At 39.4% G+C, this 16367-nt stretch overlaps 1 long non-coding RNA gene across 2 annotated transcripts in view; it reads right to left on the reverse strand.

Annotated features, from left to right (window-relative positions):
* Positions 1 to 269: 269 nt before the first annotated feature.
* The window catches only part of LOC129143648 (uncharacterized), a 29609-nt gene continuing 13511 nt past the window's right edge, over positions 270 to 16367 (reverse strand). The window contains exon 4 of one of the 2 annotated variants that reach the window (XR_008547307.1): positions 270 to 2095. This is a non-coding gene — a long non-coding RNA (uncharacterized LOC129143648). Of the gene's footprint in view, positions 2096 to 11936; positions 12079 to 16367 lie in introns of those variants that run through there. The other variant, XR_008547306.2, reaches the window with a different exon arrangement.

Raw genomic sequence — 16367 nt, forward strand, 5'->3', positions numbered from 1 at the left:
GGAACTGAGATTTGACCATTGGTCTTCAAAGCATATGGATGTCTACTTGTACTTGTGAGTTTCTTTACCCCCTCAACTAGAGAGTATGAAATTTGGTGACAGGAACCTCACCTTGTACCTTACCTAACATGTTGCCCTATAAATAGGAAGAAGACCTTAGTGGTCAGCTGGCTACTTGACTAAATTCAATCATGAAATGAAATAGTGTGTAGGAGATTGAGGGATTTGGAGTGTAATCTAGGAAAAAGATAACGACTGCAAGAGGCAGTAATATACAACCAGCTTTATTGTGTGGTACTTGGACAGGGTTGCATGAGAGGGGAAGCACCTTTCGGCATACAACCATTCAGAGGCTTATGGTGAGGGGAGTCACCCATTCCGAAGGGAAAGAGAACAAGGGAACTCCCAGGGTAGAGGGGGATCCGAGAAGGTGGTTACCCAGTGGTGTTGCTCAGCCACACCATGGGAGTTTCTTGGTCAGGGAGCTCTGACAGGCAGCAGGGTCTGGAGGTCTTATCATCACAAGATCCTTTCTTACCAACAGGTAATAGCTATTGGGTGAAGTTTCTTGGGGTCTGCAAAGCAGGCAGGCTCTTGATGGCTAAAAATTTGCTTATTTGGGTTGTTTTAAAAAAATAAATGGACATGTAAAAATTTGAGTTTGGAGTTGACAGACGTTTGAGCTAATGGGTCTCCGGCTGCAGTGAAGAAATATGCAACCTAGAACCAATCCACAGAAGCCATCTTTTGCCCATTTATAGAATATGATGACATGTGGTCCACATGTTCTTCTGAAACTCAGATTTGGGCTATATGTAGTGGTTGCTTTTGAGAGAGGAGTTACTCCTGCTGTTGATTGCCAGCAGCACCAAAGCTTGTGTTTATTTTATAAACATACTAACCTGAATGAAGGCTTTGGTGGTTGTGACTTCTGCTGGTTCCAGGTCTTGTCATTTTTTGGTGATAATTCATTGAAGACCAAATAGAGGAGGAAGTGGAATAATTGTGGGCTCTGAAGGAAGCATCTGATCTTGAGATGTGAGTGGTCAGTGCAAGCCTGGTAGTGGTGACAGTGGGGTCTCGGTCTGTGATGGGCAGAGAGTACTGGAACAAAATTTGGATGTAAAAGATTCATCTTCAGGTTGTTATTTATTTCTTGGCTGCTGCATACTTTTCCCTGTTTCATTCTTGGACAATGAGTTGGACAATGCACTTGGCTTTCAAACTGTAGTCTCCTACTTTTTCAGTCTATTCGTTTCCAACCTTCTTTCAAGAAGGTTAAAGCATTCTGGCTTTGATAGCTGAGTATTACTGAGTCATGTTATTGACATTGCATGAATTAATCTTCCTAATCTTTATCATGTATTTCTCCTGTGGGACATTAGAACTCAAAAAAAGACAATATTAAAGAATTAATAACTCATTCTGTACTGAAATAAGCATTGGTTCTTAAAAAAAAACATGAACTGAATGATGACCATTTTAGTCTTGCTCCTCACCCCTCTAAGAGTTCCTAAGGATCTCTGCCAAAAAAATTTATATGGAAAAAAATTAATTTGTGTTAATCTGCTAAACTACTGATAGACAATATAATTTCTTCATATTAAAGGCAATGGACCTAATCCTATCACTGAACGAGGAGTAAAATGCTTACCATCTGAAAGTTAATTCTTTATGCCTTTAGGGTACTAGTTAAAATCAGTAATCTTTCCTTATGAGCATATCCTCGTGGATCAAAAATCATATTTATTGGGCGTCATTTCACACACTGTTCACTTTGCTAATAAGACTAATTCCTTGGAAAAGATCTGAGGTGGTGTGGTGGAGCTCAGCCATGCGATTTTGAGTAGGCAAAAAGGTTTTTATTCTCAAATTCATTATCAGCTCTGTATTGTACTCGTCAATCATATTTAATCTTCCTGCTCATCCCAAATCTCTCCCCTTATCCGTGTCTCTTCTCTTCTTCCTTTTCCTTTTCATATCAACTCCCTTCCTCCTAGTCATCATCTATGCCAGAATTCACACACCTAATCTTTAAGTTTGTAGTTCACTTTTTTTCTTTCATTCACCACTGATCAGAAGACACGTAGTTCAACTTGTAAAGAAAGAGAATGGGCAGTCTTTAGCCTGTCAGTCGGTCAAGATGAGGCATGGGGGAGGAGGAGAAGCTTGGGGGTGATACACAGATTAAGAGTTGCTGCATTTCTTTTTTCCCTTTCCAAACCAATATATTGTGATATATTAAATCAAAATATCTGGGTTTCTCTTTCATTACATTACAAATAGAATCTCAGAGGCTTAGATATGAAAATGGGGTAAAATCACAAAGGACAAAAGTGAAATAGGGAAGACAGCATAGTCAGTTACAACCTCAAAGAACACTAACAACCAAGAGAAGTAGAGCAGAAGAAGCCACCAAAGAAAACCAAGGAGATGGGAGGAACACTAGGAGAGCATGGTGTCATGGAGACCAAGGGGAAGGAGTATTGGGAAGGGTCAACAAAGGGTCGAGAGCTGCTGAGTGGTCAAGCATTGTGAATGTAGAGATGTCTTCATTCTGTTAGTTACATGGAGGCCATTAGTGATTTTGCTGAGTACAGTTCTGAGATATAATGGGGCAGAAGACTGTCTGGAGTGTGTTAAGTATGACAGCAAGTGAATAGATGGAGATGGCTAGTGTGATTATCTACACTGATTTCTTCCATTCTAAGACCTGCTGTTTCCCTTTCTTCTCCAACGCTTAGATATTTCAAGAGCTACCTTGCAATGGCTCTCAAGGACTCCTACCAGCAGCCAGGTAGAGGAGTGGGCTGAGATAGACTTGCCAAGGCCTGGGGCATGTGTGGACAGAGCCTGGGCAGAACCTGTTCATCCAATTATCACCTCAGCTGAGCTCTGGGATCTGATCATACCACACTCTGTTGAATTTTAACTCAGATTCCTATCTTTAGTTGTGGTTAAAATGTATTCTAAAAGGATGGTACTGTGATGCAGCATTGAAATCAAGCATTATTAGCAACCAGAAGTTGCTTATTCAAAGCCAAGCAATGATATCGAAGGCTATGAATATGGCCAATCCCAGTTCTAGAAAGCAAGATATTCAAAGGTGGAGAGGTTAGAGGGATGATTTGTGTTGTCGCCCACCTATCTTTTAAACACATCTAGCTGACTTTTAAGGGAAGCTGCTTAGCACTACCTCAAATGTACTGTTTAAAATTAAATGAAAATAGCATACCTTTATTCATATTGTGACACTTTTTACATCTAGAAATTCTGAATCACTTTTAGCTGTTTTCTGAGTTATGTTTAGCCTCAGGAGGACATGCTAATTTCTATAAGCTAGCTCAAGATTTTGACTTCTTAATCATGTTTAAGTTTAGCATACAATTTTTCATAGTATTTTACGTAAAATGATAAACTTTGTTGGGTAACATTTGTTCAAGTTTTTAAAAAAATTTACTTTTAAATTTATAACTTACGTATAGCATAGAACACAAATCTTAAGTGTACAGCTAATAGTTTATACATATACCTGTGTAACCACCATCCAGATCAAGGAACTTCAGAAGGGTCTCTCATACTCCCTCCTCATTATATAATCACCGGCTATTTCTCCGTAAGGTGATTCCTATTTTGACCTTTAGCACCACGGATTCACAGTGACTGTATAAATGTAAGGAACTCAATAATACCCCCCCAAAAAACTCAACCCCCAAAACAAACTAAAACAGGCTTCCATGTTTCCATGTACTTCTTTTTAAAAATATTTAATTTTAATGGATACATGAGATATTTTGATATAGGCATACAATGTGTAATAATCACATCAGGGTAAATGGGGTATCCATCACCTCAAGTGTTTATCATTTATTTATGTTACACTCTAACTATACTGTTGTTATTTTAAGATGTACAATAAATTTTTGTTGACTGTAGTATCCTATTGTCCTATCAAACACTAGATTTTATTCATTAGATCTAATTATTTTTTGTACCCATTATTCATGCCCACTTTCCCTGCCCCACTATCCTTCCCAGCCTCTGGTAACCATTACTCTCTATCTTCAAGAGTTCAATTGTTGTAGTTTTTAACTCCCACAAATGAGTGACAACATGAGAATCTTGTCTTTCTGTGCCTGGCTCATTTCACTTAACATAATGTTCTCCAGTTCCATTCATGTTGTAAATGACAGGATATCATTCTTTTTATGGCTGAATGGTATTCCATTGTGTATATGTACCACATTAAAAAATAATATCAGCTTTTATTTTAGATTGGGAGGTATATGTGCAGGTTTGTTACATGGGGATACTGTGTGATGCTGAAGTTTGGGATATGAATGATCCCGTCACCTGGGTAGTGAGCATAGTACCCAAGTTAGTTTTTCAAATCTTGCCTCCAACCCTCCCTCCCTCCCTCTAATAGTCCCCAGTGTCTATTGTTGCCATCTTTATGTCCACGAATACCCAATACAAGCTTCCACTTACAAGTAAGAACATGTGGTAGTTTTCTGTTTCTGTGTTAATTCACTTAGGATAATGGCCTCCAGCTGCATCCATGTTGCTGCAAAGGACATGATTTCGTTCTTTTTTATGGCTGCATAGTGTTCTATCATGTATATGTACTACATTTTCTTTATCCAATCCAGTATTGATGGGTACCTAGGTTTATTCCATATCTTTACTATTGTGAATAGTGCCGTGATGAAAATGAGTGCATGTGTGTTTTTGGTAGAGGGATTTATTTTCTTTTGGATATATACCTGGTAATGGGATTTGCTGGATCGAGTGGTAGTTCTAAGTTCTTTGAGAACTCTCCAAACTACTTTCCACAGTGGCTGAATTAATTTACCTTCCCATTGACAGTATATAAGCATTCCCTTTTCTCTGCAGACTTATCAGCATCTGTTGTTGTTTTTTTTTTTGACTTTTTATTAGTAGCCATTCTAACTGGTGTGAGATGGTGCCTCATTGTCGTTTTGGTCTGCATTTCTCTAATAATTAGTGATGTTGAGCATTTTTTATATGTTTGATGGTCACTTGTATTAATATGTCTTCTCTTGAGACATATCTGCTTATATTTTTGCCCACTTTTTAATGGGGTTACTTGTGTATTGCTTGTTGAGTTGTTTAATTTCCTTATAAATTCTGGATATCATGACTTTGTCAGATGCATAGTTTGCAAATATTTTCTCCCATTTTGTAGGTTGTCTGTCTACTCTGTAGATAGTTTCTTTTGCTGTGCAGAAGCTCTTTAGTTTAATTAGGTCCCATTTGTCAACTTCTGTTTTTGTTGCAATTGCTTTCAAGGACTTAGTTATAAATCATTTCCCAAGACCGATGTCCAGAATGGTGTTTCCTAGGTTTTCTTCTAGGATTCTTATAGTTTGAAGTCTTACATTTAAATCTTTAATTCACCTGGAGTTAGGTAAAAAGTATGGATCCAGTTTCATTTTTCTTCATTTTTTTCTTCATATGTCTAGCCAGCTAACTCAGCACCATTTATTTAATAGGGAGTCCTTTCCCCATTGCTTATTTTTGTTGACTTTGTCAAAGATCAGATAGTTGTAGGTGTGTGGCTCTTTTTTGGAGTTGTCTGTTTTATTCCTTTGGTTTATGTGTCTGTTTTTGTGCCAGAATCATGCTGTTTTGGTTACTGTAAGTTTGAAATAGGATCATGTCATGCCTCCAGCTTTGTTATTTTTGTTTAGGATTTCTTTGGCTATTCAGGCTCTTTTTTTGGTTCCATATGAATTTTAGAATAGTTTTTTTCTAATTCTATAAAAAAAGACATTGGTAATTTGATAGGAATAGCAATGAATCTGTTGATTGCTTTGGGCAGTATGGCCATTTTAATGATACTGATTCTTCCAATCCATGAGCATGGAATATTTTTCCATTGGTTTGTATCGTCTCTGACTTCTTTCAGCAGTATTTTGCAGTTCTCCTTGCAGAGATCTTTCACCTTATTTAGGTGTATTCCTAGGTCTTTTCTTTTGTGACTGTTGTAAATGGGAATGTATTCTTGGTTTGGCTCTCTGCTTGGACATTATTAATGTATAGAAATGCTATTAATTTTTGTACATTAATTTTGTATCCTGAACCTTTACTGAAGTTATTTATTACTTCCAAGAGCCTTTTGGATGGGTCTTTAGGGTTTTCTAGGTATAGAATCATATCAGTGAAGAGAAATAATTTGACTTCTTAGTTTTCCTATATGAATGACTGCTGGGAAAAAGCTGAATGTTGGGATAGACTGGATTAAGAATAAAGCTGAGGCAGGGCTTGCATGTTTGACATAATGTCCAGGGCTCAGGGCATAAAACCCCTCGTGGCCTCTGGAATGAGTCTAGACTTGCTGGCTCCTTCTAGCTTAAACTAGAAGAACATGCTCCCCATTATCTCAAGTAGCAGAATATGTTCCATTTGCTTCAAAGGAAATGCTAAACCATCACAGCTGTAGATCATGCACTTGCACTTTTGATCCCCACATTCTCACCACCTGTTTCTTTGTTTGCTCACCAATAAATAGTCTGGACTTCCAGAGCTTGGAGCCTTTGCAGCCTCCATACTTGCATTGGCCCCCTGGACCCACTTTCTCTCTCAAACTGTCTTTTCTCATTCCTTTGACTCTGCCGGACTTCATCACCCCCATGACCTGGTGTTGGGTCTGATCTACAATGAACTCAAACAAATTTACAAGAAAAAAACAACCCCATCAAAAAGTGGGCGAAGGATATGAACAGACACTTCTCAAAAGAAGACATTTATGCAGCCAACAGACACATGAAAAAATGCTCATCATCACTGGCCATCAGAGAAATGCAAATCAAAACCACAATGAGATACCATCTCACACCAGTTAGAATGGCAATCATTAAAAAGTCAGGAAACAACAGGTGCTGGAGAGGATGTGGGGAAACAGGAACACTTTTACACTGTTGGTGGGACTGTAAACTAGTTCAACCATTGTGGAAGTCAGTGTGGCGATTCCTCAGGGATCTAGAACTAGAAATACCATTTGACCCAGCCATCCCATTACTGGGTATATACCCAAAGGATTATAAATCATGCTGCTATAAAGACACATGCATACATATGTTTATTGCAGCACTATTCACAATAGCAAAGACTTGGAACCAACCCAAATGTCCAACAATGATAGACTGGAAACCATCATTCTCAGTAAACTATCGCAAGAACAAAAAACCAAACACCGCATATTCTCACTCATAGGTGGGAATTGAACAATGAGATCACATGGACACAGGAAGGGGAATATCATACTCTGGGGACTGTGGTGGGGAGGGGGGAGGGATAGCATTGGGAGATATACCTAATGTTAGATGACGAGTTAGTGGGTGCAGCGCACCAGCATGGCACATGTATACATATGTAACTAACCTGCACAATGTGCACATGTACCCTAAAACTTAAAGTATAATAATAAAAAAAGAAAATCATCTCAAATGATATCACACTGCTGGTAGAAACATCCCAACCATCTCCCCACCCTAGTTGTGTTAACAAATGTTGCGAATAAAAAAGATCACAAATCACCAGCCACATTCCTCCTGGTTAGTTAGTAATGGTGAGCCATTACAAACCCTGAGTAGCAGAGCATAGGGTTCTTAGGCATTGAAGAGCTCACACAGCCCTCCAAAGCCATTGTAAAATCAGAATGGAAGGCACTTGGTGTCTAAGGAGAGACTGGGATCCAAGATCATGAGGAAGGTGGTCTAATGCTGTCAGTGGGGTATCGTGTGGCTGGCTGAATCTTTTTATAGATCTAGAAGTCACTGTTTTATGAACCTGGGTGCTCCAATATTAGGTGCGTATATATTTAGAATAGTTAAGTCTTCTTGTTGAATTAAACACTTTATCATTATGTAATGCCCTTCTTTGTTCTTTTTTACTGTTGCTCATTTAAAGTCTGTTTCATCTGATGTAAGAATACTAACCTCTGTTCTTTTTTGTTTTCCATTTGAATGATAGATTTTTCTTCAGCCTTTACTTGGAGCCTGTGGGTGTTATGTGTGAGACTCATCTCTTAAAGACAGCAGATGGATGAATCTTTTATTTTTTTTAATCCAACTAGCAAGTCTTTGCCTTTTAAGCGGGACATTTAGACCATTTACATGCATGGCTAGTATTAACTTGCTGAGGTTTTGATTGTATCATGAAGTTGTTAGCTCTTTGCTTTGTAGTTTTTATTGTATGGTTGCTTTATAGGGTCTGTGGGATATGTACCTAAGAGTGTTTTTGTGGTAGCAGATATTGTTCTTTTGTTTCCATGTTTATAACTCTCTTATAGATCTCTTGGAGGGCTGGTTTTATGGTAACGAATTCTCAAGCTCTTAAATATCTGGAAATGATATTTCTCCTTTGCTTTATGAAGCTTAGTTTGATGAAATAGGAAATTCATGGTTGGAATTTATTTTCTCTAAGAATTCTAAAAATAGGCCTCCATTTTCTCCTGGCTTACAAGATTTCTGCTGAGAAGTCCACTGTTAGACTGATGGGGTTCCCTTTGTAAATGATCTGACCTTTTCCTTTAGCTGCCTTTAAGATTTCTGTTTAGTGTTGAGCTTGGATAGTCTGGTGTCTATATGCCTTGGTGATGTTCATTTTGTATACTATCTCACAGGTGTCCTCTGGATTTCTTATATCTGGATGTCTATGTCTCTAGCAAGATTAGGAAAATTTTCTTGAATTATTTCCTTAAATATGTTTTCCAGGTTGTTTATTTTTTCTCCTTCTCTCTCAGGAATACCAATCACTCACAGATTTGGTCACTTTATGTAATCCCATATTTCTTAAAGACTTTGTTGATTGTTAAAGATTCTTTTTTCTTTATTTTTATCTGTTTCAAAAGACCAGTCTTCAAGCTCCAAAGTTCTTTCTTCTGCTTGGTCTAGTCTATTGATAAAGCTTTCAGTTGTATTTTGAAATTCCATAAGTGAGCTCTTCAATTCCAGATGATTGACTGATTTCTTTTTAAGATGTTTATTTGTTCCTTCATTTCCTGGATTAATTTAGAAGTTTCTCTGTGTTGATTTTCCACCTTATCTTGGATCTCACTGAACTTCCTTGCAATCCATGCTTTGAATTCTCTCTGTCATTTCTGAGTTTCCATTTTGGTTATAGACCATTGCTGGAGAGCTGGTATGATCCTTTGGTAGTGTCACTACATTCAGATTTTTCTGTTTCTTCTTATCTGAAGATGCCAGTACTTCTAATTTTTGTAATTACTTTCATGCAGACAGGATTTTTTTCTTTTTCTTTTTTTTCCTTATAATATTATTGGTTTTTAAATTTCCATTTCCCTCCATATCCCCAGTCCTTAGGGGGTGTGACTGTAGAGAATGCTGGGTAGGGTCTTTTGGCTTTGTTTCTATGGCCCTATGCACGTCTTTTGGCAGGTTTTATATTGAGTGATGCAGTTTAACCTACAAGCCAATAGGTGATGCTTATGAGTAATAGCCAGCTGTGGCTAATGTGGCTGGGCATATACTTGATCCTTGCTTATGGGGAAAAGCTTTCTCTTGCCTCAGGCAATGGACTACTCTCTGAAGTCCACAGTGGTCTGAGCTCTCTGTTCATCCCTGGGGGGTGGGGGGTGGGGGGTGGTGGGTGGCAGTGGGTGTAAAAAATGGGAAGGTCCAAACCTTGCAGGTCCACTTACAGGTTCCCTGATGGCAGGCACCAGCACCAGACCTGAGGGAGAATCCAATGGACAGCCACCAAGCACCCAAAGGTATGCCTAGGCATGGTGCTGGGAAACCTCCTCAGCCCCTAGTTCTCTGCAGGGGCAGGATGGTGGTCTAAATTCCCAATTCAGGAGAGAGTGTGTGCTCCAGATGCCTGTAGTATAGAGGACCCCGCTTCACCATAATCTCTGCACAGGAAAGGTAGGGAGGCTCAGGCTGGTAATCCATGCATACAGGTTCCCCAACTGCTTGGAGATACATATGGGCATGGTCTGGAGAGGACCCTGCTTCACCACAATCTCTGCACAAGAAGGGTAGGGCAGCTTAGGCTGCTGATCTGGGTGAATGGGTGTTCTGGCTGCCTAGAGATCTGCCTGGGTGGTATCTGAGGAGGCCCTACTGCACAACAATCTATGCACAGGAAGGATAGGGTGGCTCAGCCTGCTGGTCCAGGTGAGTGTGTACTCTGAATGCCTAGACATATGCCTGGGGATGTGGCAGAGAAGGCCCTATTGTATCATGATCTATACCCAGGAAGCATGGGGCAACTCAGGCTGCTAGTCCAGGCAAGCATGTACTCTGAATGCCTGGAGTTCTGCCTATGGGTGGAGTAGAGTCAGCCCCACTGCACCGCAACCTTAGGGTAACAGGCTGAGGCACCCAGCAATAACATAGGGAGACTGGTTTCAGGTCACCAAGCTGGCCCTGACTGCAAGTCTCACCATCCAGGAGAAGGTGCTGCAGTAGCAGGTCTCCTCCTGCCCTGGGCCAGTGACAGGGGAGAGCATAATTCCAATAATAAGTACATGGAAGACTTTAAGACCTCAAACTATGAAACTACTAAAAGAAAACATTGGGGGAAACTCCCTAGGACATTGGTATGAGCAAATATTCCTTGAGTAAATACCCCAAAGACACAAGCAACCAAAGCAAAAATGGACAAATGGGATCACATCAAATTAAAAAGCTTCTGCACAGCAAAAAGATACAATCAACAAGGTGAAGAGACACCCACAGAATGGGAGAAAATATTTGCAAAGTATCTCTCTGACAAGGAATTAATAACCAGAATATATAAGGAACTCCACTCTATAGGAAAAAATTTAAATAATCCAATTTAAAATGGGCACAAGATATAAATAGACATTTCTTAAAAGGAAGACATACAAATGGCAAACAGGTATATGAAAATGTGCTCAACATCATTAATCATCAGAGAAAAGCAAATTAAAACTACAATGAAATATCACCTCACCCTAGTTAAAATGGCTTTTATCCAAAAGACACGCAATACAAATGCTAACAAAGATGTGGAGAAAAGGGAACCTTGTACGCTGTTTGTGGGTAATATGATTTGGATCTGTGTCCCCACCAAATCTCATGTGTAGTTGTAGTCCCCAGTGTCGGAGATGAGGCCTGGTGGGAGGTGATTAGATTATGGGGGTGGATTTCTAATGAATGGTTTAGCACTATCCTCTTAATGCAGTTCTCCTGATAATGAGTGAATTCTTATGAGATCTGGTTGTTTAAACATGTGCAGCACCTCCCCCTCATAGTTTCTTGCTCCCAATCCCACCATGTGAGACACCTCACTGCCCCTTTGCCTTCCATCATGACTGTAAGTTTCTAGAGGCCTCCCCAGAGCCAAGAAGATGCCAGCATCATGTCTCCTATACAGCTGACAGAACCATAAGCCAATTAAAACTCTTTTCTTTATAAATTACCCAGTCTTAAGTATTTCTTTATAGCAATGTGAGAATGGACAAATACAGTAGGAATGTAAATTAGTACAGCCACTATGGAGAACAGTATGAAGTTTCCCCAAAAAACTAAAAATAGAACTGCCATATGACCCAGCAATCCCACTGTTAGGTATACACTCAAAAGAAGGAATCAGTTTATTGCAGCACTATTCACAATATCCAAGATTTGGAAGCAACGTAAGTGTCCATCAACAGATGAGCAGATAAAGAAAAGGGCCTGTTCCCCTGAGGTTGCGGTGCAGTGGGGCTGTCTCTACTCCACCCACAGGCAGAACTCCAGGCATTCAGAGCACATGCTTGTCTGGAAGATTTCATAGCTTCATTTCTTATTTGAGTTGTCCATATTATAGCTTCTAGTTCCATCTCTCCTTTCCCTATCCAGTCATCTCCAGATGGAAGGAAAAAAAGGAAGGGGATTATGTTCATAGAAGTTTAAGGATGCTGCTTTAGCAGAGGAATTTACCTTCCATTTATTCCTTGATGCCTAAAATCACTAAAATCTTCGTTCAATTGAATGGGTTGTCTCTGGATGGCAGTAGCATCAGGTTATCAGTGTAAAACAGCATTTTCCGATTCTCCCTCATAGTGCAGCCAGGCAGCAGACACTGATTGAGAAGAGGTGAGGGAAAGTTAGGTGCTTGTCAAGGGAGGGCTGGAAGTAAACTACTTCAGAAGGAGGACAGAAATTGATAAGGGAGCTGGACAGTAGCTAACTGTGAGTGACCGTTCCTCCAGTCAAGCCTCCTTTCTTTCTGTCTCTGATGATACTGCCACAGACCACCTTCCTCATGATCTTGGATCCCAGTCTCTCCTTAGACACCAAGTGCCTTCCATTCTGATTTTACAATGGCTTTGGAGGGCTGTGTGAGCTCTTCAATGCCTAAGAACCCTATGCTCTGCTACTCAGGGTTTGTAATGGCTCACCATTACTAACTAACCAGGAGGAATGTGGCTGGTGATTTGTGATCTTTTTTATTCACAACATTTGTTAACACAACTAGGGTGGGGAGATGGTTGGGATGTTTCTACCAGCAGTGTGATATCATTTGAGATGATTTTCTTTTTTTTTTTTTTTTTTAATTATACTTTAAGTTTTAGGGTACATGTGCACATTGTGCAGGTTAGTTACATATGTATACATGTGCCATGCTGGTGCGCTGCACCCACTAACTCATCATCTAACATTAGGTATATCTCCCAATGCTATCCCTCCCCCCTCCCCACCACAGTCCCCAGAGTATGATATTCCCCTTCCTGTGTCCATGTGATCTCATTGTTCAATTCCCACCTATGAGTGAGAATATGCGGTGTTTGGTTTTTTGTTCTTGCGATAGTTTACTGAGAATGATGGTTTCCAATTTCATCCATGTCCCTACAAAGGATATGAACTCATCATTTTTTATGGCTGCATAGTATTCCATGGTGTATATGTGCCACATTTTCTTAATCCAGTCTATCATTGTTGGACATTTGGGTTGGTTCCAAGTCTTTGCTATTGTGAATAATGCCGCAATAAACATACGTGTGCATGTGTCTTTATAGCAGCATGATTTATAGTCATTTGGGTATATACCCAGTAATGGGATGGCTGGGTCAAATGGTATTTCTAGTTCTAGATCCCTGAGGAATCGCCACACTGACTTCCACAATGGTTGAACTAGTTTACAGTCCCACCAACAGTGTAAAAGTGTTCCTATTTCTCCACATCCTCTCCAGCACCTGTTGTTTCCTGACTTTTGAATGATTGCCATTCTAACTGGTGTGAGATGATATCTCATAGTGGTTTTGATTTGCATTTCTCTGATGGCCAGTGATGATGAGCATTTTTTCATGTGTTTTTTGGCTGCATAAATGTCTTCTTTTGAGAAGTGCCTGTTCATGTCCTTCGCCCACTTTTTGGTGGGGTTGTTTGTTTTTTTCTTGTAAATTTGAGTTCACTGTAGATTCTGGATATTAGCCCTTTGTCAGATGAGTAGGTTGCGAAAATTTTCTCCCATGTTGTAGGTTGCCTATTCACTCTGATGGTAGTTTCTTTTGCTGTGCAGAAGCTCTTTAGTTTAATTAGATCCCATTTGTCAATTTTGGCTTTTGTTGCCATTGCTTTTGGTGTTTTGGACGTGAAGTCCTTGCCCACGCCTATGTCCTGAATGGTAATGCCTAGGCTTTCTTCTAGGGTTTTTATGGTTTTAGGTCTAACGTTTAAATCTTTAATCCATCTTGAATTGATTTTTGTATAAGGTGTAAGGAAGGGATCCAGTTTCAGCTTTCTACATATGGCTAGCCAGTTTTCCCAGCACCATTTATTAAATAGGGAATCCTTTCCCCATTGCTTGTTTTTCTCAGGTTTGTCAAAGATCAGATAGTTGTAGGTAAGCGGCATTATTTCTGAGGGCTCTGTTCTGTTCCATTGATCTATATTTCTGTTTTGGTACCAGTACCATGCTGTTTTGGTTACTGTAGCCATGTAGTATAGTTTGAAGTCAGGTAGTGTGATGCCTCCAGCTTTGTTCTTTTGGCTTAGGATTGACTTGGCGATGCGGGCTCTCTTTTGGTTCCATATGAACTTTAAAGTAGTTTTTTCCAATTCTGTGAAGAAAGTCATTGACTGCCCAAGGTAATTTACAGATTCAATGAGATGATTTTCTTTTGCTCTTCGGCTAAATGGATGTATCCTGTTTAGAGAGGATGCCTTAATACTATTTTGACCCAAGTTCTGCCTTATGGAGCCTGAAGAAAATGTCACACCTTTCTGGCTTGCTTCACTGGTCATTTTGAGGACAGTTTATCTGTGGTTCTGGCTGTCCTTGGCTGGGGGAAGGGTTCAGAAAAATTCAGAACACATTCCTGCTTACTAATATCCCCTTTCTACCCATCTCCTCTCACATTTCTGTTTTGGTGAAGTATTATTAAAATTAAAACTGAGGATAACCTGGAGGGAAAAAGAATATACCTGAAAAAGGTGTCAAACAACCCAGAAATCTGTGAAAGGAAAGGGAAGGAGATAGTCTGGCACCCCAATACACTTCTTGCTGCGATTGTGTGAACATGAGCACCTCAGGTCTTACTTTTTATGGTCAAGTCCTTACTATTTATTATTTTGTCTTGTCCCTGAAAACTCACAGAAGTTTCATATGACAATTGGGGTATTAGTCATAGTCTTATTTTGTATCAGAGAAGAATAAGAGTGAAAGCAGGGAGACCAGTTAAAAGCCCATGGTAATAATCTAATTCTAGAGAGGATGGTGTCTTGTATCAGGGTGGTTGTAGTGGAGACCAAGGTAAGAAGATAAGTTTAAATATTGTTTTAGATGTGAGAATCTAAAGGATTGCTCATGGATTTAATGTAAGAAAAGATGGAAAGGGATGAATCAGTGGTAACTCCAATATTTTGGTTGAGCAACAACTGGTTGGGTACTAGTTATTAAGATGAAGAAGACAGACTTTTTAGGGGGACCCCACATATACTATGGGTACAGTATACAGAAATCAAGAGTTCTGTTTTAGTCATAAGTGTGAGATGTCTATTAGACATTAAATAGCTGTGTGAAAATATCAAGTAGGCAGTTGGATACAGGATTTGATTCTCAGTGAAGATATCAGGACCAAAGACAGACATTTGAGAATCATTGGTATGTATATGGCATTTAAAGCCTTAGGAATGGATGTGATCATGCAGGGAGAAGGTGTAGAGGAAGAAGAAAAAAGGGCTTATGTCTGGCCTCCAGCATTGAGAGGTCAAGCAGAAGAAAAGAAAAGAGAGAGAACTCAGCCATGGAGAAAAATAAAAGACAACCTAGAACCTGGCAGGTAATGGTAGGTACTATTACAACCGTTACTACTGCCACTGTTTTATAATAGAGATAAAATACATAAAATCTCTAATTTCACTTTGCCTTGTTGACACTATCTTTCATTATTCAGTGCCAGCATTTTCATGCATGTTCTTTAATTTTCTTATTTGCCTTCACAGTTGAAGGCACAGGCAGCTGGCTTCAGTCCAGTGAGCTTCCAGCTGAGCCCAAAGATTCACTGTTTCCAGCACACCTAGTGGTTTCCAACTTTGTACCAATTACATTAACTTTATGAGAATTGTGCTTCTAATCTAATTACCTATTCAAACTAGTATTTGCACTTTCATTTTTACATTTTCCATTCATCTTATAAACCAATCAAGACAAAATGCAGTAAAAGTATTCACATAATTGCACAAATTGCTATATAAAGATGGTGACTGCCAAAACGAAATGGGCTGTGAGCAGGCAGTGCCATTGTGTGATAGATTTACATGTTTATTACTCAAGTGAGGTATGAAAATGTGCATATAAAGGCAGTTTTGAGGGGGTCTATGTATCATCTACAAATGCATTTTTTCCAGAAGTCAAATATGAAAGACAAGACCCAGTTGTATTTTTTCACTGCCAAGTGGACCATCTTCTCTTTCATATATCTCTCTAACCCCTTTCTTCACAGAAGCCACAGACTAAGAACTATGGCCCCTTTTTATAGTACTGGGGCTTGATTCAGTAATCAATAGCTCAAAATATCATTTAGTTGAATAGTCATCTTTCTTAATAAGGAGTTAGAGATTAACAAAAGACGTCACAGATGGTAAGCAACAGACTTGAAGGGAGTCATGCCAGCCACTAATTACTAAGACATATTTGGAGAGCATTGGTACTTGTCTTAACCCAAAAGCAAGAACTTTCATTGCTTCAGGCTTCCTTCCATATTTGAGGCATGGTTTAAAACCAAATACTTTAGCAATTGGCTTGGCTTTCCAAGTATCAGGCCAATTTTAATTCTAAAAAAAGAACTCTTCTTATTCCACAAGAGATTAAAGAACTTCTTTAATTTCTCTAAGAACTCTATTCCTTCAACTTTGATTTACCTGCCA

The sequence above is a fragment of the Pan troglodytes genome, chromosome 2 (genome assembly GCF_028858775.2).
Source record: "Pan troglodytes isolate AG18354 chromosome 2, NHGRI_mPanTro3-v2.0_pri, whole genome shotgun sequence".
NCBI lineage: Eukaryota > Metazoa > Chordata > Mammalia > Primates > Hominidae > Pan > Pan troglodytes.